Raw genomic sequence first — 24,903 nt, forward strand, 5'->3', positions numbered from 1 at the left:
TTCTAACAATCCTCTTAGAATGAAAATTTGGGTTCAATACTGATTAAGTATGATCATACCACATGGCTATGGAATTCCTAAGTAAACCAGTTGACATTAATTGAAATAAACTACCATAGTGTTCAGGGTGCTGGTCAAGATGAATAATAGATATTATCTCCTATTTTGACAAGTTTATAACAGTGAAAGCTACAGGCACATGGCTGAAAGGGAATTGGAAACCATACTTCTCATTTTATATACTCTGTGATTGGCAAAGGACCAAATTATCTTTGTGCCCAATGGTTTAGTGATTACGATTCATTCTTTCAAAATTGATAGAGAGAATTGCTGTTCTCCAGAGGGAAATATATTAAAAGAGAGAACACTCGTGATATTACTAAGGACACATAAACTTACAGAATGTCTCATTATAAACTCAACACCACATGCAGCTCAGTGACAACATCAGTCATTCATGGATGTGGTTGGAAATTCTCCATGATGTCAACCCGTGTTGGGATAATCAGGAAAATTCCCACAATTTCATAAACACCTATGTTTTAAGAAAATATTTAGTTTTTCTAAGTGACTCTTTAATCGGTTTCCTTTCACTTGATTTTCAGAACCAAAGATAGCCAGATGTATAATTTTTAAAAAGATACATTCTGGGTTTTATTGTTTCAAACTTGGTCATTCTAACTTGTGAATTCTTTAAAACTTGCTTCTATTTTCCAAAATAGTATGTAATAAACAGGTTTGGGAAACATTGCTAGTTGGTTTTACCAATTAGTAAGGGAAGAAGTATTCATCGCACTCCCTTACAATTAGATGATATCATAAGTACAATTGCATCATGTGAACATAAAGAAGATTCTGGATATAATAGGTTATCCTGGTTTTTAGCATACATTCTGAGAATAAGCCAAAATTAAGTATCTCAATAACATCAGCTAAGTTTTATGCGCAAAAATCGCAAATTATTTGCATTATTCATTATGGTAACGACACTATTGTGAAAAGCCCAAGCTTATTTATGAGCTAACACACTAAGCAAGAACTCACTAGAAATGAAAGAATCTATATATTGTCGTTATAATAGGGAAGTTGTTCAACATAAATCTGGTTGAGGAACAATATGTTTGAAAATGTTAAACTAATAAACCTGTATTTAGATTATCTGAGATTATCTATATAAAGGTCAAAACTCAATTCCCAGATTTATATTAGTACATTTCCACTTAATAGAATGTCTCCATTTCAGTGTACACTGAAGAGACCAGGAACTTTGCCAATGGTGACTAAATTATATATAGTGAGATTTGGAAATAATTAACAGCAGTTTATTTCAACATTACTTAGCATTAGAGAATTAATCAGTTAAAGTAACCTTACCTGCCTACCATATTAGTAGCTTACTTACAGATACCACATCTGTATCTCAAGAGCATGAACTCAATGTTTAGGTAGTTTTCACTTACCTGCCTCAGAGGGACCCCCAAATCTCACTGGCCCACAGTTAAATACAACTATGTAATAAAAATACTATAAAAGAATATAGACACATTAGAATTTTAATGAAAATGAAACATTACCTAATACTTTAGATAATAAAATTAAAATTGTAGATTTTTGTTACCTAATGAACATTCGAACTACAATTCACATTTTATTATCAAATAAAAATGCCAGAAAGCCAGGTCACTTGTTCACTAATCAAATTGTTCCAAATTTGCCCAAATTTTGTAGCTGGTATTTCTAAATATAATAATCTTGAGAGAGTCCTTAGTCATGTTAACCCTTTTAATTTAGGGTTCCTATTATCCTAATAAAATTGATTTCTGATTATGGAAAACTTTGCAGTCTTTTTTGTTACTCTGAAACAATCACAGACTTGTAGAACAGTTGCAGGAAAAGTAAAATCAACTTTTTCTCCCACTTTCTTCAAACCATTTGAGAATAAATTGCCACCTGAAGCCTCACCATTTCTGAACATTTTGTGTGTATTTTCGATAAATAAAAATATCCTCCTTTATAACTTCAAAACACTCTTCAAAATCAGGAAGCTAATATTGGTACTTACTACCATCTAATCCTTGCCTTCTATTCAAGTTTCACCCTTGTCCCCAAAGTGGCCTTTAGCGTAAAAGAAGTAATTCAGAACCACATGTTGCATAAAGTTGTCACATCTCTTTTGTCAGCTTCAGTCTGAAATAGCTCCTCAGTAGGTCCTTTACTTTCCTGACCTTGACATGTCCAAAAGTGATAGGCCAGCTATTTTTTTAGAAATTCCCCTGAAGCAATTATACCCCAATAAAGATGTTAAAAAAAAAAAAAAAGAAATTCCCCTGATTAGTATTTGTTGGATTATTCTTCATTATTAGATTGAGGTTATATATTTTTGGATGAAATATCAGAAAAGTCATCCTATCATGTAAAATATAATTTCAACCTGTCCCATTAACAATGATCTTCATTTTGTCTACACGATTAAAGAGCTTACAAACTACAAAATCTCACTCGAGAAGAAGTGGATAACTCAAGTAGCCATGTCTCTATTAAAGAAAATTGAATTCAAAGTTCAGAACCTTCCAAAAAAGGAAACTCTAGTACAAGATGGCTTCATTAGTGCATCCTTCCAACATTTAGGAAAAGAATAACACCAATCTTATACAAACTCTTTCAGAAAATACGAGGAGGGAACATTGCCCAACTCATTTTAGGGGCCCAGCATTACGCTCCTATCAGTGCGATTTAATTTTATATGAAAAAGAAAACTGAAAACATTATATCTTTCATGAACATGGCTGAAAAAATCAGTGGGTCCTGTCAGTCAGGATAGTTGAACAATTCGTAGCAGCTCAATACAATTTTCATTTCTTTTCCTTTGCAAAGTCTAACAAGTAGATGCCCATAACTTCAAAGTCTAACAAGTAGATGCCCATAAAAAAGACAAGTAGATGTCTTTTTATTTGTTTGAATTGATTTCTCACCAAAATGTGAAGTTCTATTGACACAGTCAATACCAATGTACAATTTATCAATTTAGTTATGTTCCTGTGGGATTTTGTGTGTTGAGATAGCAGAAAATGAAATAAAAATCATAGAGGGTTTTCACCATTTTAATGAATACCACATTTTTTCACCATTTTAATGAATACCACATTAACTCAAAAATCTCTGAATACATCAAAAATAAAGGGAATCATCCCAAAATACCTTTAAAAAAACCCTAGAAGAATAATGCCTAAATTGGTTAATGTTGATCAATGTTTCCTTACATGGTCATCTCTAAAAAAGACCAAATAAACCAAAAAGAATTATTTGGAATACTGTAACCGTTAATATATGTGCATATACATGTACTTTTTATATTTAATGAGTAAAGTATCTTGATCAAATTAAATATGTATGAAGAACATATAAATATTTATGTATATTGCTTTTCATTTTCTGTACAATTTCATAAAATTGTAACATAGACTTTCTAGCTGTAAACACCAATTCATGTTTCTTCTTTGGCAAATAGTGGTACTAATTACAGATACTATTGTATATATAATGTGTGTATAAAAACCTACTTATCTGGGCGTCCCTGGTGGCGCAGTGGTTGAGAGTCCACCTGCTGATGCAGGGAATGTGGGTTCGTGCCCTGGTCTGGGAAGATCCCACATGCTGCGCGGCGGCTGGGCCCGTGAGCCATGGCCGCTGAGGCTGCGCATCCGGAGCCTGTGCTCCGCAACGGGAGAGGCCACAGCAGTGAGAGGCCCACGTACCGCAAAAAAAAAAAAAAAAAAAAAAAAATCTATTTATCTATAAATTTTCTAGAATATAACTGCCCAGAGATGCAAATTAACCTGAAATTATTTGAATGAAATACTTTATTGAGAGTTGAGATTTGAATTTATTTCAATACTTTACAAAGTAAAATAATAGGCACTAGATTAATTTTTAATTCACTTTATAAAAACTGTAATTGCTCCTCCCTTTTTTATCCTAGATTGTGGTGCTTGTAAGTCTTTTTTTGTTTTGTGGTTATTTGGATATATAGCCATCTTCCCAGGAAATCTAGCACATTCGGTGCTCAATAGCTTGGTTTTTATTATCAGAAGCAGGAAAAGTATCTTTTCAGCAGGCTGAACAATTAGAACAGCCGCCCAGAAGATGGTGCGGGCTAATCCCTATGTAGTGTGCTTAGATCACACTTCAAAGGGGAGGAAGCTAGTTAATTCCACAGTTTTGATTATTTTGACTTTTCAGGAAGGGAGAATCCCCCTACCCTATCCCCACATAAAGAACTTCTCAGTTAAATAAATCTGTGTATTTGTCCTAGGGCTGCTGAAATGAAGTACCACAAACTGTGTGGTTTAAAACAACAGAAATTTATTCCTCCACAGTTGAGGGAGCTAGAAGTCCAAAATCAAGGTGTTGGCAGGGCCAGGATCCCTTTGCAATCTCTACAGGAAGATCCTTCCTTGCCTCTTCCAGCTTCTGGTGGCCCCAGGTGCTCCTTGATGATTTATTGATAAACATTTTATTTTGGAGTTATTTTGAAGGAATTTTGTTCAGAGGTGTCTTGTGATTAAAATCTGAACTCTCCTTTCTTTCACACCTGAAGCCAGAGTTAAGAACACAGTTGGAGAAGCCACAGTTGTGTGCTAATTAAAATCATTTGCTCAATAGCTGTAAGTGAAATAAAAAAGCAATGGTGGGGCTTCCCTGGTGGCGCAGTGGTTGAGAGTCCTCCTGCCGATTCAGGGGACACGGGTTCGTGCCCCAGTCCAGGAAGATCCCACATGCCGCGGAGCGGCTGGGCCCGTGAGCCATGGCCGCTGAGCCTGAGTGTCCGGAGCCTATGCTCCACAGCGGGAGAGGCCACAACAGTGAGAGGCCCGCGTACTGAAAAAAACAAAAACAAAACAAAAAAAAAAACAATGGGAGGAAGATGAGGACTTTTAAGATGGAAGATGCTTTGGAAATGTTTTTTAAAATTGTTTTGCTTTACTTTATTTTTGCTTTGTTTTTCCTTCAGGTAAGGAAACTAATTTGGAAGGAATAAAATAATTGGCCTAGTTGTGACAGCTCATTATTTATAGTTTTGTTTTTGTACAAGAGGCACAAACTTTTACTTCCTCATATCTTGATGAAAAAAATCTGTTGCAAAAGTCTGAAATCCTCACAATATATTGTGCAAGGGAACAAGTGTCCATATTCATTAAGAAAATAAGTCAATACCATTCTGAGTCATGGGGTGACTGCTTTATACATAAACAACCACTCTTAACCAAAAACCAAAGAGAATCTTATCTAATATTATGGCCCATTTTCAAGGACTATACCCTGAAATCCATACTTATGTCCATCAATATTTGTTATCACAAATATTTGGCTACAGTTGAAGCTTATGTCTTCTGAGTTACACAAATAGGTTAGCATTATTTGAAAAAATGAAGTTGTAGTTCTAATAAACTCAAGTAGGCATCGCTAGCTACTAGCAAACAACAAACAGGAAACACTATCAAAACTGCAGCATTACCATAGCAATTTACAACTTAGAAAGGAATTTCAGGGAAATGAAATACAAAAAAATACCCTGCAAGGATGTCATGAAATCATAAAGACATTTGTGAATCTGAAGGTAGGCCAAACGTGAAGAAACTCATGAGCTGCAAAATGAACTACCTACTCAATCTATTATGTGAATTGTCCCCATGGTATGAAAAAAATATTTCCCTTAACCTAAAAGATCACAGTTGCTCAAAACTAAGTTTTGGTTCTTAATGAAAATTAACATTTTTATGAAGAGTACTTTTAAATAATAAGATTATGGATTTTGTTTTTTAAAGGTGCTTATAATTGAATGAATGCACTCTCCCTGGAAAAGAGGTATACTGACTTCACTAATCGTCTGTGGTATAAAGTGAGATCAGAATATTCTTAATGAGGGCAATTCTGCACGTCCCATCCCACCACTCAGTACTGGAGACGCTTTCATAACCAGAGACGCGCAGCTGGCCTGGGGTCCGACTACTGCTTTAATATAACCTAGGAATAAATACACTGGTGCTTTCAGGGTTCATCACCACTCTGTCGAGTAAGGAGAGGGAAGGACATGAATACAGGAAGGGGAGAGGAAGGAGTTCAGCAGCATCAAGGAACTGAAAGAAAACCCATGCAAATCAGCAAAAGATGGCCTGGGGGTCAAAAGCTACCCCCTGTTTTTGTATAGCCTGCGAGCTAAGAATGACTTTCACATCTTGTTAATGGTGGAAAATTTTTAGGTCTCGAGTTAAGTGTTTTTACTGCAATTTTTAAAAAAATCATAAATGGTTGAAAAAAAGATAACACTTTATGACACATGAAAAGTATGTGAAATTCAAATTTCAGTTTCCATAAAGGACGTCTTATTGGCAGAGGGCCCCATTTATGTACATGTCGTCTATGACTGTTTCCACAAAATAGCACCTTGGAGTGATGGATGGCCTTCAGGGCCTAAGGTATCGACCCCCTGCAATCTTTACAGAACATGTTTTCCAACCTCTGGAAAAGATAAAACGTAGACATTTAGGGGAAGAGTGGGACAGTGAAGGACATTCAGTAGACAAATCGTAGGAGGCACTTAACAAAGAGTAGACCGTCAATAAACGGTGGTTATTATCACTATGCCAGCAACTGAACCACAATGTGTATCGTTGCATTGACGGGAAAATGCATTAAATACTCCAGCCCACCGACTTTAATATCAACTTTTGGATCATAACCAATTCTTTTTCCAAAAGTTCCAGAATTCCTATATTTAAAAAATAGTTCTAGGTAAAAAACAAGTTTATGAAAAATAATGAACATCTCTTTTTTTATGTTCTCTGTTCTACCTAGAGAGTAATGAGCTGCCCAGTGGGCAGGAGAGAGAACGTTATTAGAAAATGCTGACAGAGAAATGTTTTACCCTCAACGTAGTCAATTGTACTGCAGTGTTATGAGCCAGATGGGCCACTTTGTTCCAAGTTATTCAAATCGGAAGGGACATACCTTGGAAAGATAGTAAAGCAAATTAGTTAAGAAGGCATGTGCAACGCAGAGAACACCACAAGCACTGCTGAGTGTTTTGAGTTGGGGAGGGTTGTATAAATGCTGCTGTGAAACTTCGATGAGCTGTTGTCAACTATCCGTGCTAATGGGGGGAGAAAAGAAGTAGAGAGATTACAAAAGCGTGAATTACCCCGAGTCGTTTTTGTTTCGCTTTGGTATATGTTCTATGTATTTTGGACACCCGATTCACCTTAACAGTTACATTTGCTTTGATTAATATTAAAGATGATATTTCCTGGGCACTCACAAATCATGGCATGGAGAAGTCAGTTAGAAACAGCTTGAGAGAAGCAGACGTTGACTTTTAAAATGTGCTGCCCTATTGGACCAGAGTGGATGATTCCTGGAAATGTTTTTTACACAGTGGAATATTGATAGCTGGCAATATGTGCCCCGTGAAGAGGGTGTCAGCTTGGCGACAAGGAGAAGTCTTCTGGATTTGCTTGGAGAGTTCCTTTTGCTGAGTGCTGCAGAATTTCCTGGCTCTAAAATTTCCCCGTGACACCTCCGTGTTCAGGACTTGACTCACGTCCTGCTTCTCATGCCTCCCTGGGACCTTTTTGCATCTAGACCTGAAGCAGGAACGTTCTTGGGGGTAAAGAGTCAGTAATGGGAACAGCAGAAAGAGAAAGATAAGAAAACTGTTGGGTTAGCGACGATGGACTCACATCTAGCTGCAGTCTTCTCCGAAGGGACAAGTAACATAAAATGGAACTTGACAGCCTGGACTAGGTTTAATACGGACAAACCTAACCATCGCCCCCAAGTGAGGGAATTAGTAGACTGTGAACAGCTGAAACAATAGACCATTCCACTGAGGGAAGAGTGGTGGAAATACTCGAGAGACCTACATATGATTCCCATGTCCTGTTTCAGTGTTTTGGGTAATCCCCTCCTTTGCGTGTGTGTACGTGGAGGCTATGGGGAGGGTTCTGTAACTTTCTTCTAACCCCAGAATCGGGAAAAGGTGACAGATGTATGTGCTGTGTGTATGTGATGACAGGATGATGCTATATAAGATGTCCTGGCCGTCCGAGGTCCCCACCCTGTGCCAGCTCTGAAGGACCAGGCTGCCTGTGTCGGGGAGCCTGTGTCGGGGAGCCCACACGGTAAGGAGCTGGAGACAGGCTCTGGGTGCTGACGGTGGTCTTTGACCAGCAATCGCAGGAAACCGAAACCCTCAGTCCTACAACCCAAGGAACGGAATTCTCTAAACAAAAGTTGATCTCTCTCCAGTTGGGCCTCGATACTGCATCCCCAATCGACACTTCACTGATGACTTTTGAGAGTCTAAGAGCGGACCTGGTTTACCAAGCCTGGACTCCTGACCCACAGAAACTGTGAGAAGATAGATGAGGATATTTTTAAGCAGTTAGGTTGGTGGTAAGTTCTTACACAACAATGGAAAAATAATACAGGAAGACATTCCAAGAATTTAATCCAGGTACATCAAAGGGGGCTAAATAAGACACTGAGACTCAGAGTTCCACTTCCTAAGTAGGTGCCAGGAAGCTGCCTTCAGTAAGATTGTCTGGGAAAATGATGTTTTATACACATTGCTCTTTAGTATATGAAAGTTTAGAGAACTCTTGCAGTAAAGACATCTGTTTAACAGTTAAAGTTGGAAGGTCCCAAATGTATTTATTCAGAACAATTTTGGCTGTATGAATATGCCTAGAGAAATGTTCACCTATCGTTGCTCGGGGTGACCTGCTGGTTAAAAGAAAGGTATCAGGATACAAAGGATGTGGTGCCTCTGAATATCACAGTATTTATCCACGTATGGTGGCCGCAAGGACTGTGGGCTGGAATTTCTTTGTCTGACTGCAGTGGAGATCTTAAAGAAAGAAAAAGATAGGGCTTTAAACTCCCAACTCAATTTATAGTCAGAGAATGTAAGTCAGAGAATTAGTGGCCTTAAAAATACTGAGTGAAGTAAGTCAGACACAGAAAGACCAATATCATATGATATCGCTTATATGTGGAATCGAAAAAAGAATGGTACATGGGTTTCCCTGGTGGCGCAGTAGTTGAGAGTCCGCCTGCCGATGCAGGGGATGCGGGTTCGTGCCCCGGTCCGGGAGGATCCCACATGCCGCGGAGCGGCTGGGCCCGTGAGCCATGGCCGCTGAGCCTGCGTGTCCGGAGCCTGTGCTCCGCAACGGGAGAGGCCACGGCAGTGAGAGGCCCGCGTACCGCAAAAAAAAAAAAAAAAAAAAAAAAAAAAAAGAATGGTACAAATGAACTTATTTACAAAACAGAAGCAGAGTCACAGATGTAGAAAACAAACTTATGGCTACCGGCGGGGAAAGGGAGGGGGAAAGATAAATTGGGAGGTTGGGATTGACATATACACACTACTATATATAAAATAGACAACTAATAGGGACCTGCTGTAGAGCACAGGGAACTCTACTCAGTACTCTGTAATGACCTATATGGGAAAAGAACCTAAAAAAGAGTGGATATATGTATGTGTATAACTGATTCACTTTGCTGTACAGCAGAAACTAACACAACATTGTAAAGCAACTAGACTCGAATAAAAATTTTAAAAATAAAAAAGGAATATACGTTTACAGGCAAAAAAAGAAAAAAATGTCTTCTTTCTTACAGCCACAGACAGATCATCGCTAACCAGATTCCAGCCAGACAGGACGTTATTCAGGTTGTACACTTACAAAGCAAGTTGAACGCACAGTTGCCGCATTTCTTAAGTGAGGCAAGGAGAAGGGTGAATAAGGAGGGGGACCGTGAGATTTTGGATGAGAATGACCATGAGTCTTGAACGCCAGTTCCTGCAGAGTCCCCTTGGCCATCAGACGGGCCCCCCTCCCCCTGTCCGAGGAGACTGGCCACCGAGCTTAGAGCCCGTGTGAGACCTCAGCAGAGGCAGTCTGTTGATGGGGTTACCATGAATGCTCCTTCCTCCAGACTCCTAAATACAAGCATCTTCCAGCATACTCTGTGTGGGGTAGCGCAAAGTTTGATCTTGGAAGAGACAACGTGTACACACAAATCATCGCTAAATCAGGCCAATTTATACTGGCAGAAAAGTAGCAAATATGTGTGGGAATGGATTCTGAGATTGCTAGACCCGTAAGACCAATATAATGCTGGCTCAGACCAAGCTTATTGTTTGGGGTACACTTTCCTGGGAATTTAAATTTAATGTGTTAGTTCAAGCAGCTGGAAGTGGATGAAACAGTTCACTGGGATGACTGGACTGAACGATGTACTGAACTTAATGGGGCTGAAATTCTAGAACTGCCATAAGGAAGAGAAGGAAATCTAAAAGCTTGGGGGATAACAATGTTGGGGTAGATTATTATACACAAATATTTTACTTTCTTCTTTACTACATCATCTGGCAGGGTCTCGAAGACACTCAGTTTACTAAGCTATTAGAAAGGCGTGGGTGAGACAGCATCCTTGGAAAGCTCGTTGGTAACAGACGTGCAACGGATCTGTAGCCAAAGAGAACTGTGGGAGATGCATCCATTGAAATGGGTATCTTGATTGTAGAAGTGGTAAGCTGAGTGACGAAGCCACATGGAAGTGCTGAGACGCTACGGACAAGAACGTGAGATTATGGAAATGGGTAGCAGGAGTGTGGTGTTCGTCACTGTATTTTGTTCTAAAGGCATGGGAGGAGGTGACTCATTGGCTGTATTGTACACGGGCATTAAATAGGTGGCCAGTGTACCAAAGTGTGAACTGATTTATCTAACTGAAAATCTCTTGAAACCCAGTATGAATCCCTGCAGTGAGAATTTATGCCATCACACCAAATCACAGAATGAAGTCTGTTCACAGACCCAGATCTTCTTGGGTGAAAGTAAAGCAAGATTGTCCTCTGAGATAGGCATGATAACTTATATATCAATATTATAAATCTTCCTCCCTTTGTTGTTGTTGTTATAGTGGATATTTAGCAGAAAAAAAGGAAGATATCCACATTTGGGCAGATTGTTTAACCCTGGTTCTTTTTTTTGAGTTTTATTTATTTTTTATACAGCAGATTCTTATTAGTTATCTATTTTATCCATTAGTGTATATGTGTCAATCCCAAACACTGGTTCTGATCCACCCAGTTTGTGGTACTTTGTCACCACAACACAGGACAGGCTGGAAACATCTGGATTCTGGATCCCCTTCCTCTGGGCGCCTTCCAGGCTCCGCCTTCCCTCTATCTTCACGTTCAGAAGCCCTCTTCCTTTGCCCCCCCCCCTCCAAGAATATAGGTTGATCCCTACAAAGGGCTAAGTTCTCCCACAGAAGACAGAAAACCTGTTGGATTCAAGTTACTTTCGTTTTTTCTTGAGGGAGTGCATGGCAAAGCCTGGGCCATCAGCATGAAAAGAAAAGAAGAGGGAAATGATAAGAGAATAGTTATTTTTTACCACTTAATAAATTATTCTGCTGCACATTCCAAATCTACATAGCCATTAACATAGAAAAAAGGCAGACACGTAGAAAATATCAAAATAATATACACTTGAGATCCATAGATAAAACAAGTGGATTCTGGAGGAAGTACCAGGGATGGGTGTATGATAAGTTGAAGGACAGACAGAGGAGGGAGAAGAATCCCCCACCCCTCCATTGGTCTTGCATCCTGAAGCCGGCTGGAGCTACAGGAGGGAAACTGATGTAACCCCCTTCACATGTGGAATTTTGATTATCGCGTGAGAATGAGTGCTCTAAACACGGATTCAAAACTGTTTTTAGAACACGAAGTGACTGTAGGATTCTCCCTTTCCTACGAGCAAACAAAAAAAGGCACGGGACAGGCAAGAATTGTCACCCAGGAGCAAGAGAAGATTGCACTGTATGAAATTTAAAGGGATGGGGAAGCAGGAAGTCCCACTGTGATCACAATTTTCAAGTTAAGCACCTTTTTTCTCATCATACCAGTTACGCACGTGTTCCTTGACTCCAGTGAGACCTGCATTCAGAGAGAGGACGTCCACGCCCGGCACCCCCACACCAGGCCCATCTGAATTTATTTCCTTCCTTCCTTCCCCAGTTTAAATTCTACGAACCATCACTTCCACCACTGTGCTCTTTGTGCTGTCCACACCGGTAACTCAGATTCTCTCCGTTATACCTGCCGGTCAAAAGTCCATCCCTGATGGAGTTTTCTCCACATTTTACCCAAGATGCTGAGAGCACCAGAAAAAAAAAAAAAAAAAAAGCAGGATACGATGCTGCTGCTTGGTGCCACTGCAAATACAGAATGCCTCGCCCTTGACTTTCTTATTAGCCACCTGATTTCAGCAAATGAGCTTCCTTCCACTCCTCAGAGAGAAGACAAGCCACTGCAGGGGAACTGTTTCATTTTCCATCCCTTGCTATGAACGTCCAGCCCACTTGTAACTGATCGGGTGTGTCAAACATGCCGAGTCTTCCCCGGTTGCCATGGAAGATGTACCTGTCCCATCTCCCCATGTGCACTCAGGACACCGCCCCCTCCTGGCACCTCCAGGGACTTTTCTCTCTAGTTTTCCTTGTATCGTCAGCTTTTCCCTCTCTAGGGAATTCTTCTAAGCCCGACTGACTTAAACATTCTTCATCCTCCATCTTAAAGCCAACATTTGACCCCCAATAACCCCAGCTCTGCCTCTTTCCTCCACTTTAAGCGTTTTCAAAGCCTTGTTTGTACTTGCTAACTCTACCTCTTCACCTTCCCATCCCTTCCCCAGCCCCTGAAATCCACCACCTGCCCCTTGACTTCAGTGTCACGTCTCTCACCGAGGTCACCAATAACTTTCTGGTCCATAAGCTCAGTGGACAGTCTGAGCTTCATCTTCCTTGGCCTTTCTGCAGCGCTGGGTCCCTCCCTCTCCTTGAACTGTTTCCTCTCGTGGTTTCCATGGCGTCCAACTCTTCCGATTGCTCTCCTGCTTCTCTCACCCAGTCGTCCCCACCTCCTCTCCTCTTCCTTCATCTCCTCAGCCCCTCTCCCCCCAATCCCTTCCCGTCGCTGTGCCCCTCGGGGAGCTCTTCCCCTCCGTGACTACAGCTACAAGCAACAAGCCGGTACCTATCAGTGGTCGTGAAATCCAGCCCGACTTCTCCGTTGTGTTTCACACTCATGTGACCAAATCTCAGCTAAAGCTCTCCATCTAGACATCCTTCTGGCATCTCAAACTCAACATCGCCAAAATCGAAAACATTCTCACTTACGGTCTTCAAACGTCTATCCTGGGTGATTCCTACACCCAGTGAAACTCTCTGGAAAGTTGAAGCTCTTCGATGACGTCTCCTTCTCTCAGTCAGACCTGAAGTCCTATTGATTCTACCTGTTTTCGGGTCCCTCACAGGTGAACATCTAAACCCTTAGCATATAATAATAAGAAGAACCTTTGTCCACCCTACAATTTTCTTTCTACCCACAAGTATCCTCTCTTCTTATTTCTGACTGTGTCTTGCAGAAATCACGGGATTAAGCATGATAATTAGAAGAACTGTCACACAGGGGTTTCCAACAGAGCCTCAGGTTCCTGACGATGATGTATTGATCCCAGGCTCTCACACTTACCTGTTGTGACCTCGGACAAGTTCTTTAACCTGCCTGTGTCTTAAGTTTCCTCACCTGTAAAATGGGGACGTTAGTACCTAATATTATACTCTCCACCTCAGAGTACTGTTGAAAGGGCTGAGCAGGTAAATTTATGCCAAGTGGTTAAGACGGAGCTTGGCACGCAGTAAGTACTCAAAGAGTGTGGCCCAGTATTTATTATGGTTATTTCCTTGCAATCACTCTCTCTTGATGTTTCTCCGAAGATCGTTGCTGGGCAAACTCTAACGTGGGAAAAAAAACCCGTCCATCTCTGGCTTGTCCCCGTGTGGGAAATAGTTGCTGGATCCCTCCAGCCCACAAGATTACATAAGCCCTGGGCTCCAGTGGGCCTGCAATCTGTCCAACAAAACTATAGCTTTTCTACTCCAATGACATTTGCTGTTTGGCGAAGATTATTTGATAACTTTCCTCAATTCTCAAACCTCCAGTAACTCTTCCCCACAAATCCTCCTTTTCAGGAGATGACTTTGCCTCATGTTCAGTTGATTGGAAAACTTCAGACAGAAACCCTGTGATCTCCTCATTTAAAATCTAAAACCCTGGGCTTCCCTGGTGGTGCAGTGGTTAGGGGTCTGCCTGCCAACGCAGGGGACACGTGTTCGAGCCCTGGTCCGGGAAGATCCCACATGCCACCGAGCAACTAAGCCCGTGCACTGCAACTACTGAGCCCGCGCTCTAGAACCCACGAGCCACAACTACTGAGCCCACGAGCCACAACTACTGAAGCCCACACTCCTAGAGCCCGTGCACCGCAACGAAGAGTAGTGCCCGCTCGCCGCAACTAGAGAAAGCCCGTGCACAGCAACGAAGACCCAACGCAGCCAAAAATAAATAAATAAATTTATAAATTTATTAAAAAAAAATCTAAAACCCTACCTGGGTCAGCTTCCATTCTTCTTCCTGTGCTTCCAAAGGGCAGGTCCCTTCTCTTCTCAGAGAACGATACACACGGCAGTCCAGGGCCATGTCCCCAGGACCTTCTCTGGGATGAGGCTCTTTTACTCCTTCCCCTCTTGCCTCCTTCTGTGCTCTGCTGAGTCATTGTCATCAACATCCCCGCTATTCCTCCCAAAGCGCCTCCTGTCCGCGTGTCCAGCTACACCTGTGGCCCCATCGCTCTGCTCTCCCAGCAGCCGGCTCCTCTCAAGTTCTAGCCCAGGTCTTTATGCTTCTTCTTGTTCCACTTACTCCCAACCGAAGTCTGAACGTGTGAAAGTTTTCGAATTTATTTTGCTCAATTTTCCTCTCTATGTTCACCCAGAGGTGATCTATGATTTAAAAAATCTATATCTAAACCTGTCAAGACTAATCTCTCCTGATACGTTTAAATAGAGACTCTAGTTGAAAGAAAGCATTGGGTTATAGTTTAGCCACATCTTTTTCTTGCTGGAACGTAGAATGTCAATATATCTTATAATCAGTGCATCTGATATGCGATGACATATGGTACCACGCACGTATGGAGGCCTTCACTGATGGCCCGGTAACTCTGGCATTCTCTCTCAATAAGCATTCTCTTCTTTCCTTCTCCAGATGCTTTTAGCCCAATTGTAAATGTGTTTGTCTCTTTATCTGCTGTATAACTATCTCCATGACCAGGATCTTTGAAGACAAAGCCACATCTAGTTGACTCAGCCCAGGATGCTCTCTGCTGAGAGAGAGACTGCTTCACAAAAGGCTTTTACTACATATTTCTGGCTTCACTGAATCAGTGGATGAAAACCTCCTTCAGGGAGCTCACCCTTTTAGGAGCAGAATGTTAGTTGCTATAGGCTACAATGAGGTAAAAGACAGTCACTTTGATTTTTTGCCCTAGACTTCAGTTATTAAGCCCTAAAACAAAATGCTGTAAAACACTTTAACATGAGAACACTCTTGGGCTTTATAAAAGAAGACATATAAAAGGCAGCTGGGATCCCCCCGGCCCCGCAGTACAATGAGGCTTAACGAGTTGCTTGCTGCGCTACCCAGGTGAATCTTATTAATGAAATGCCCCAACTATATAGTCAGGAATATCCTTCCACAGACCCTAAAAATGTGGTTTCCAGAAGAGAGAGAAATAAACAAACAAAAACAAAACACTGGAAATTTCTCGCACAAATCCAAAGCAAACACTCCCCCATCTGGATTTCCCTTTGTGCAGCCCCGGATGTAAACCAGAGTTCGGCACTCTGGAATCCCTCAAGTCCTTAAGCAAAGAATAAATGCAATTTTCTCTTCTGGACACGAGAATAAAAAGTAAACTCTGATTTGGAGCAAGTGTCAATGCTAAGAGTATCACAAATCATAATTAAATATAAGCGGTGCCTTATCTCACCTTTCGATCTAAAATTTTCATTTTAAAGACGAGATGAAATGGTGGAAATCCCTAAACAGTGTAGTTGTCCCTTTGGTTCTGAACGTGGATCAGTATTATTCCAAGAGAATCCATCATTTGTTTACAGATATTTAGACACTGTCACTTGCTGGTATTGTGGGCTGAAACACATAACTGGATCACAAAAGCGTGCAAACTAAATGTCTACTACTTGCATTTGAAAAGAAATCAATTACCAGCTGCACCCACAGACCTAAGAAGTTGAACAAATAAAATATATAACGATTTGCTTCCTCCTGGGCATAATGTGAGACTAAATGAGAAAACATGTATTAAGTGCTCTCTGAAAATGTCGTATAAATTGCATGATATTAACAGCCTGCATTGTTTTTCCGACATTTTCTGCCTCATTAATTTATATCTGGATTTCAAAAGATTTATCTGCCATTTTTAATTTAAAGAAAACACATGAAATAATGATTTTTAAAATAGATTAGGTGTAAATTCATAAAGGAAAACATTCATTTCTATTGTGTAAAATGATTTTTAAAATGTGGCTTCTTGTTAAAAATCCTTTCTAGAAATGTTATACCAAAATTTACCAGAGGAGGGCAGCAACGCCTCATAATTTAATTCTAACAGTCTGCTGTTTCTTAGATTGGAGGGGAATAAGTCATTTCAATTTTTCACTGCAAATCAAAGCATAATTATAAGCTAATGTCCTATCTTGCCACCAGCCTCAAAGGTCATCGGAGTGTGTTTTATAAACGAAAAGAAATTGTTAGTTCTAATTGCATGTAAAATTACTATTGTATGCACTCTGGAGCTGCGTTCTTCTTGGTTTTTACTTTTCACCTTTAAATTGGATGAGATATCATAGGAGAGACAAAGAGTGGCTACCAATATCCTTCATGGATTAAATTCTGTGTGTTGTGGTTTAATTCAAATATTTGATTTATTATCCCTATAATTTCAATCACTTCAAATTAAATTACTGTGTTTTTGTACCTTCTGAATTTCTCACCAAGGACACTTAAACGAATCAACTTAAACAAAGCAACACAATTTTTTTTTTGTAAACCAGATGCTTTTTTGTACAGTTTCATTTATACACAAAAACCAGAAACAGTGGATCTGACAGAGTGGCTGAGTGGGCGAATGTGAGCATGTGCACATTTGAACCCTGCCCTTCTCAGTCTTGGAAAGGGAGTGCAGGTAATTTGAACATAAAATGTATCAGGAGGAGGAGATATTGAGGTAGAAGGAACATTCTTACAAAATTCTCAAGTACGCAGTGCATGGGGTGGGGGGCAGTCTGATCCCTTTGGCACCAACACCCCCTAATTCCAGTCAAATTTAGCAGAACCGGGAACAGTAGATGAAAACTGCAATGAGGCAGATTGCAGGTCGCCTGCAACAAGAGCTTTATAACCATTAGACCCAGAAAACGGGATAACAGCTTCCATGAGAAATGAATTTCCCATGAGCTTCAAACGGACGCTTAGTGATTAAAGACTGAAATAGTCAGTGAAGGTCCACAGGTAGTCTTGAAGTCAGTTTGCAAATCCAGATGCTCTAACGTCAACATTGGCTTGTGGAGCATCCCCTGTGTACCAGTGGCTCTCCCTGGGGGGACGCTACTGCCTGCGTCCTGCCCCCATCCTGCTCTGGTGCCATCCTAGAGTCGATGTTTGAAGAGATAATCTGAGTCGATGTTTGAAGAGATAATCTATGTCCTTTCCTTTCTCTTTCAAACTTAACTGGCCTGTCATTCTGAACCCCCTGCTGGTTTCTGAACTGCACAGATGGGTACAAGCTATAACAAAGGAAAGTGTAAAATAGATTAATCTTTTCTTAAAAAAATTTTATTGAAGTATAGTTGATGTACAGTAATATTAATAAGTTACAGGTGTACAATACAGTGATTCACAATTTTTAAAGGTTGCACTCCATTTATAGTTATTATAAAATACTGGCTGTATTCCCTGTGTTGGACAGTACATCCTTGTAGCTTATTTTATACCTAATAGTTTGTACCTCTCAATCCCCACCCCTGTGTTGCCCCTCCCCCTCCCCTCTCCCCACTGGCAACCACTAGTCTGCTCCCTCTGTGAGTCTGCTTCTTTGTTGTTATATTCACTAGTTTGCTGTATTCTTTTGATTCCACCTATACGTGCTCTCATACAGCATTTTTCTCTCTCTGTCTGATTTATTTTGCTTAGCCTAATGCCCTCCAAGCCCATCCATGTTGCTGCGAAAGGCAAGATTTCATTCTTTTTCATGGCTGAGTAGTATTCCACTGTGTAGATATACCACATCTTCTTTCTCCGTAGAATACATCAGTCTTTGTTTCACTTTCTCAGGTGACTGCTGGTGAATCAGTGTCAGCAGAAGCTGAGTCAAGATGCAACACAGCCAATGAAGTCTCCCCGGGCAGCTCCCCGTCCAACGTGTCCCCCACTTTCCGGTATCCTGCTGGCCTCCCGCACTGTCTTCCCCGAAATGTGCACAGCTGCCTTCTCCTGACACACGAGCTCCTCTCGTCAGGAACCCCAACCCATAAAACTGACCTGGGAATGAAGCCCACCACATTCCCCCACCAAGTTTGTTGAACGACAAATCGAAAGCACATGTCAATATATTTATCAGCCAAAACGTTTAGTAGCTAGTCAGTGAGCCTAGGCTTAATTTGCTTAACTTACTAAAACTTTTGAAAGAAACATAAAAGTTCATCAGAAGCTAAACTGATCTGAATCAACATTTCAATTGAGTCTAACCCCCCAGATTAGTTAAAAAAGCAGAGACATAATGTTTTTCCCTTACTAGTCTTACTACTGTTCTACTGTATAGTTATAGAAAACACTTGAAGCCGAGAAATAACACTTTCCCTATTTATAAAGTGGAATTAAAAATCCTAAGAATAGTTTCTAGATTAACTAAGATTATCCTAGCACCGGCACACAGTAAATGTTCAATAAATTTTAGAACTACCAGAGCGGTGCTCCTCAGGACAGGCATTTCTGTCCCTCGTGGTCATTCCTGTGTCTCTGGGGCCTAAAACAGTGCCAGGAACATCATATATGCTCGAGGAACGGTGTATCTAGTAGGCTACCGTATACTGTTGAGTGGGATTCTGGCACAAAGATAAAGAGTACGGGCTGTGGCACCAAAGTGTTCAAATGGCAACGTACCCACCCAGCTGTGGGACCTGAGGTCAATCCACCAACCTTCTTTCACCTTCGTTTCTTCAGTCGTAAACAAAGATAACAATGATAATACTGAGCTCCTAGAGTTATTGTGAGAAGTGGGGAAATGCTGGTAAAGTACTTAGAAACCCTTTGAAATATATAGCATGTGGCAAACGATTATTAGCTACAATTAGTATATCATCTCCATAGTGTGAAAAAACCAAAGTTGGGGATAAATGTATTTCTTCCCCCACACTTAGGTGTACCTTCTCATCACTGACTGGAGGAGCTGTCACAAATGAAAAACATCAAGTCTCAAAGAGTTTCCCAAGGTCAACATATAAAGCTCTGTAGGTAACAACACCGGGTTTCAAAACAAGGTGTGTCTGATTCTACCAACCAGACAGCTTTGGGCCACATTATACTTGATCCCATGTAGACTGGTTTATAATAAACACAATTCACTCACACGATCGGTTCATGATTTAAGTGGTAGTTGGTAGGAATTAATCTGAAAACACGTCATGTGAATATACTCACACCAATCTTTTATTTGAACAGGAAGACAGCCATCTAGCACCTCATCGACTTTCAGAACAAGCAACCAGCTTGCTTGTAGGTTGAGGGGCTTGTAGGGCAGCCATGCATCTGCATCTCCATCAAGGTCTAGTCGGAACTGCATATAGGAGACCACCGAGAAAGCAGATAAGACCAGGCTAGAACCCCACTGTGGAAGCGTTTAGCATGAGGAAAGAATCGTTTCAGGAGAAGGGGCAGGCTTGAAGTTCAGAATAAGAGAGAGAGGGATTGAGAGCTCTGAGAGAAAGATCTAGGGCTCCTCTGAAGCAGTGTGGAAATCTGTTAGCTTCCTGCCGTGTGGTTCTGGCCGGGCTCAGGGGATGCGGTAATTCTGTCCTTTCAGTCTATGACTGCGTATCTGGTCCTGTTTTAGATCAGACCTCTTTATTACAGCACTTACCCAGCTATAGTCTCCTGAGACTAGAGGAAACCTCTAGCTTTCTCTGCTAAATCCGCCCCCGCGCAATTTGGGTATCCAGTCGACCGGAGCCCGGTCGTTTGATCTGACTGGCAATTTAAGAGTTGACTGATTTTCATATTCTTAGGAAGCACCACAAGCGGTCCTTGGAGTGTCTTTTCTCGTTTCCATTGCACTGTTTATCCTTGGGGACCTCTTATCTCTTTCAGAGCAAGGACACAGGAGTAGCCTAGGAGTGTCCATTCTGCTGGGGGAAGGATGGTCAACCTGATGTTTTGAAAGACCACCTATCTTAACTATTAACATGGGTTTAGTTTTCTTTCCCTTCAGTATTGCAAGTCACATGTGGGGTGGAGTTGGGACAGGTGGCGAAGCAAACAGGTCAACGCTACTGAGCCTAACCCCCCACACGTGTCACCGAATCACATAGTAATTTATTCTGCTTGCGTGTCTGGGGCTGTGCGTGCACAGGCATACAAAAATTTCCTGTGTTGGGATCAAAGCTCACATTATGGCTCATAACAAGGTATTGTTATGAGAAATGCCTCGTTGACGCTTAATTTTTAAAGAGCAGAAAGAAAGAGGGTTTTCTTATTAACCAGTCTTAAGCAAACTCAAGTATACTTTGAAGTATTAATAATTACTGATACTAAAGGGCAAGAATTTGTTGACAGCTATGCTACATATTTTTTTCTGATCGTTTAAATGCAATATTAACCAGCATTTCGACTTTAGCTCCAAATGACGAATCAAAACTATGGTTTCCTAAAGCACGTATTAGATGTTTTTCTCTCCACTCTTCCCAACCCCATCTCAACACATCAGAGTTCAGATATGTTAATTCCTAAATGGGAGTTACATGTTGCAATATTAAAAGATGAATGTGAAATATTTTTCTGTAAAAAAATTAAACTGGGAGCACATATGGTCTTCCCGGGAGCATTTACAGCCTTGTCAATAAAATTGTAAATGCCATTTATTTGTATTCTCTTACACCACTTCTACACTTTCTAGTTAGTGGCTTCATGAACGACTAAAATCTACAAAGTTATTTCTACCAAGTTGTTTCGTGGAGGCTTTTTCTGAACGGAATGGCTGCGTTGAATCATGCTAGATTTTCATGACCTTTTCTGTCTCACACATTCCTTCATCAAACTTTCACCCACCGTGTCGTAGAGCTAAGACTCGTGATGAGTAACATTTCCCGTCTATTATTTGCCAGACACTCTGCTAGGCATTGCTGCTTGTTACTTCTCACACAGCCCCCTAAAGTAAGGAGGATTACCATCCCCCGTATAAAGGTTTGAAGACTGAGACAGATACACTAAACAGCCAGTAGTGGCAGGTGTTAGACTTTTAGCCCAGAGACCTCACATCTGCACTTTTACTAAGAACTTTGCTTGGGCACTAGAGACGCAAAAATCAAAGAAATTTCCTGCCACGTAGAAAAACTTAGAGGAGGACCTATCAACAAAGAAAGGAATTACAATATGATTAGCTTCAAACACTACGATTTACTAAGTGTTACAGAGGCAAGGAGGAATTCCCTTACACTAAGTACCTCTGTATGCCACCCATCATCCTGGACACTTTGCATACGCATCTCACCTAATGATCAAATTGAATTTCTAAGGGATCTATCATAGTCCCATCTGGAGATGCAGAGGAGCCTGAGGAGTGGTGGGGATGGACAGGAACAGACTGGAGAGGACTCGGGCTTTGTGGAAGGATGCTAAGCATGTCCTTAGTGTGACAAAGTTGTCTCTGGATTCACCAAGCCCAGGACTTTCTCTGGTGGGCACCCAGCCAGGCTGTGTTTCGCAGCCTTCCTTGAGTGAAGTGAGCTCTGGGACTGATTTCTGTTCAATGGAATGTGACCTTACATTATGTTCTCCCCCATCTGCCAGCTGGAAGCACAGCATCCCTTGCAGACTCTGAGCGGTAGAACACAGCAGAGCCGCCATATGCAAAAAGCCTGGGTTTCTGAACAAGAGCAGGAGGGACAGATCCTGCACTGCCCTGAACCCCTGGGGGTGGGAGGTGGTTACAGCAGCCAGCTTACCCTAAACACACTGGAGGTCAGTTGGTTTTAGACAGAGAGACTGTGTTTGGAAGACGGCTCTGGGGAATCCGCTGCTTGGTATTGAACTGACACTTGTGAGAAATTATGGGAGAAAAACAGGAAAGTCCTGGTGTTCTTCCAGTTTAAGTAGTAAGTGTTAGTTTATGCCATTTGGGGACTACTTGCCATGTCCTGGTGGAAAAATGTCTTACTGGCCTAATAAAAGCCTGTGTGAGTAGACCGAACAGGAGCTTTAGTATTTTTGTAGAACACCAGCTCTCAAATTGCGTGTGTAGACTAATCACCTGGGGGAAATTCTAATTTTAATTCTCAAAATTTGAGGACTAATATTTTTTACTTCTAACCGTCATCCAAGTGATTCTGACACAGGCAAGGTTAAAGGCAAAACCCAACTTGAGAAAAACTGCCTAAACTCTAATCTATTGATGTAGCCCAGCCGTTATAAGACTAAATATGAGAATATAGAGGAACACCACTAAACATGCACTGGAAAGGGCTCTGTAGGCAGGATCTATGGAAATGACGTAGGAAGTGTAGCATTGAGGAAATTTGACCTCAGCGGGAACGTGGCAAATGAATCCCTAACCCACCTTTGTTAATTTAGCAGGAGTTTTTTCTTATGCCTCATGGCGTTACAATAGCCCAAAGGACCAAAGTTCAGCAAATAAGACTCATCTGCTTCTCCAGGCCATTATATTATATATCCTTATTATACATTGTATGCATCAATATGACATAAATAATTTAAATGATGCTGCATGGAAAATACACATTAGAATTTATTTCTAAAATCAAAAGTCCACGACGAGAGATGGAAGTTATTGTTCATATACGTGGGAGTTACCAGTGGACGGCTGTCACTGAAAACTGACCACCAGAAAACGTAAAATATAAACTAATGCATTTGCTCTTGGTCATTCGTGGACTTATTCAAATAAAGAAAATGGGGTTTCTTCCTGCAAGTTCACCCTCCTGGATTCTTCTCCGCCCCCCGATTTAAGGTGACAGGATGGGGAAGGTTCCATGACGTTCCATCTCGGCTTAATCCCTTGTTGTTACGGGAAGTGGAAAATGCAATTAAATTCACTTCTGGAACCTCTCCCCAGAGCGCTGTTTACGATATTGCCTGCATTAAGCATGCCAAGCACGGTGGTGTGGCCACTCTCTCTGCATCTAGTGGCTTTACTCAGCTTTGGGAAACCTGTTTGCAAATGAAAGTGTTCAATCAGCAGCTCTGAGAACCAATCCCAGTTTGTTATAAAAGAATATCATTGAAATAAACACTCGTGTGGGTTTTATTTGGAATAGGGTTTCAGAGTGGGAGGGCTAGCAGGACATGCCACGGGGGCAGAATTGGCATCCATTTTGCTCTCCGGATGTCAGAGGAATTTCAATATTAACAGACCTTAAAATTACCTTAAAATAGGATTCTAAGCCAAGCAGGACTTTCCCTCCCTCCCCTTCACTGTTAATCCATTATTTAGGTAAGTAGAAGCCACCACGGAAGCTGCCTGTTCCTTTCTGAAGGATGCCACTTTCTCATCTGACCATAAATTCCATTTGTTTCTCTCGTAGGGAAAGGTGTGAAGCGACAGGTGACCAGGAGTCAGAATAAGATGAAACATGTTCTTGGATCTGCCTAGGGCTCGGTGTGTGGCCGTAGTCAGGACCTGGAGCCTCTTGGTGACGCCGTTTGCCTACTGAACTAGGTGCCATTGATTGAAGAGGTCGTCACACCCCACACAGAGCACCCTTGCGCGGTCTTTAACTGGATGTGAATTTGACGAGGCAAAACATACAGCAACATTTCTCCAGCACATTGTCTCAAAAGGTGGTCAGCTTCTATACCACCACTTCCTCCCACATCTCCCTTTCCCTCCCAAAAATGCTGTTTTGTCTTTGCGTCATCAATTACCATATTCCCATATTCCCACCGTGGATGGGAGAGGATTGAATTCCAGGCCTTGGGGATCTTTCACTGTCTTCTCCCCTTGCCCTCTCTTCTCTTCCTTGATGTCATTTTCACAATGCATAATGTCTGCCTTTTAATGCAGAGTAATGAAGAGCTGCATCTCTGCCACTCACCACTTACCCTCCTGTAAGCAGTTAAAACACCGACACTCCACCCTCATCTGTGTCTGTCGCTCCGTCTCCATCCCCCTGCCCCATGCCACTCTTCTTCTACTGTAAGTGCGTTAAGTAAACACAAGACAACGTGCCGTTCTCTTCAGTAGCAGCGACACATGTGTTGAGAGGCGGATGTGAGACCAGCACGGTGATAAATTCTCGGGATCAAAAGAGGCACCGCAGAAGGACATCTCATTGGTCCCTGTTTTCCCCAGACCCTCTTATCAATGGACATTCTGATTTCAACGAAAAGGTTTAGCCACACTAATTCATCAGCCAGAACTGACCAAGGCAACCCACGTGTCAGTCTCCTCAGACCCACCAGTCCATGGGTCTTGCTGTTTTGTGAGGTTTAGAAACTTCACACACTGCTGTATTTAAAATGGAAAACCAACAGGGACCTACTGTATAGCACAGGGAACTCTGCTCAATATTATGTAGCTACCTAAATGGGAAAAGAATTTGAAAAAGAATAGGTACATGGATATGTATAACTGAATCACACACTCACACACACACACACACACACACACACAC

This window comes from Pseudorca crassidens, chromosome 18 (genome assembly GCF_039906515.1).
Source record: "Pseudorca crassidens isolate mPseCra1 chromosome 18, mPseCra1.hap1, whole genome shotgun sequence".
Lineage (NCBI taxonomy): Eukaryota > Metazoa > Chordata > Mammalia > Artiodactyla > Delphinidae > Pseudorca > Pseudorca crassidens.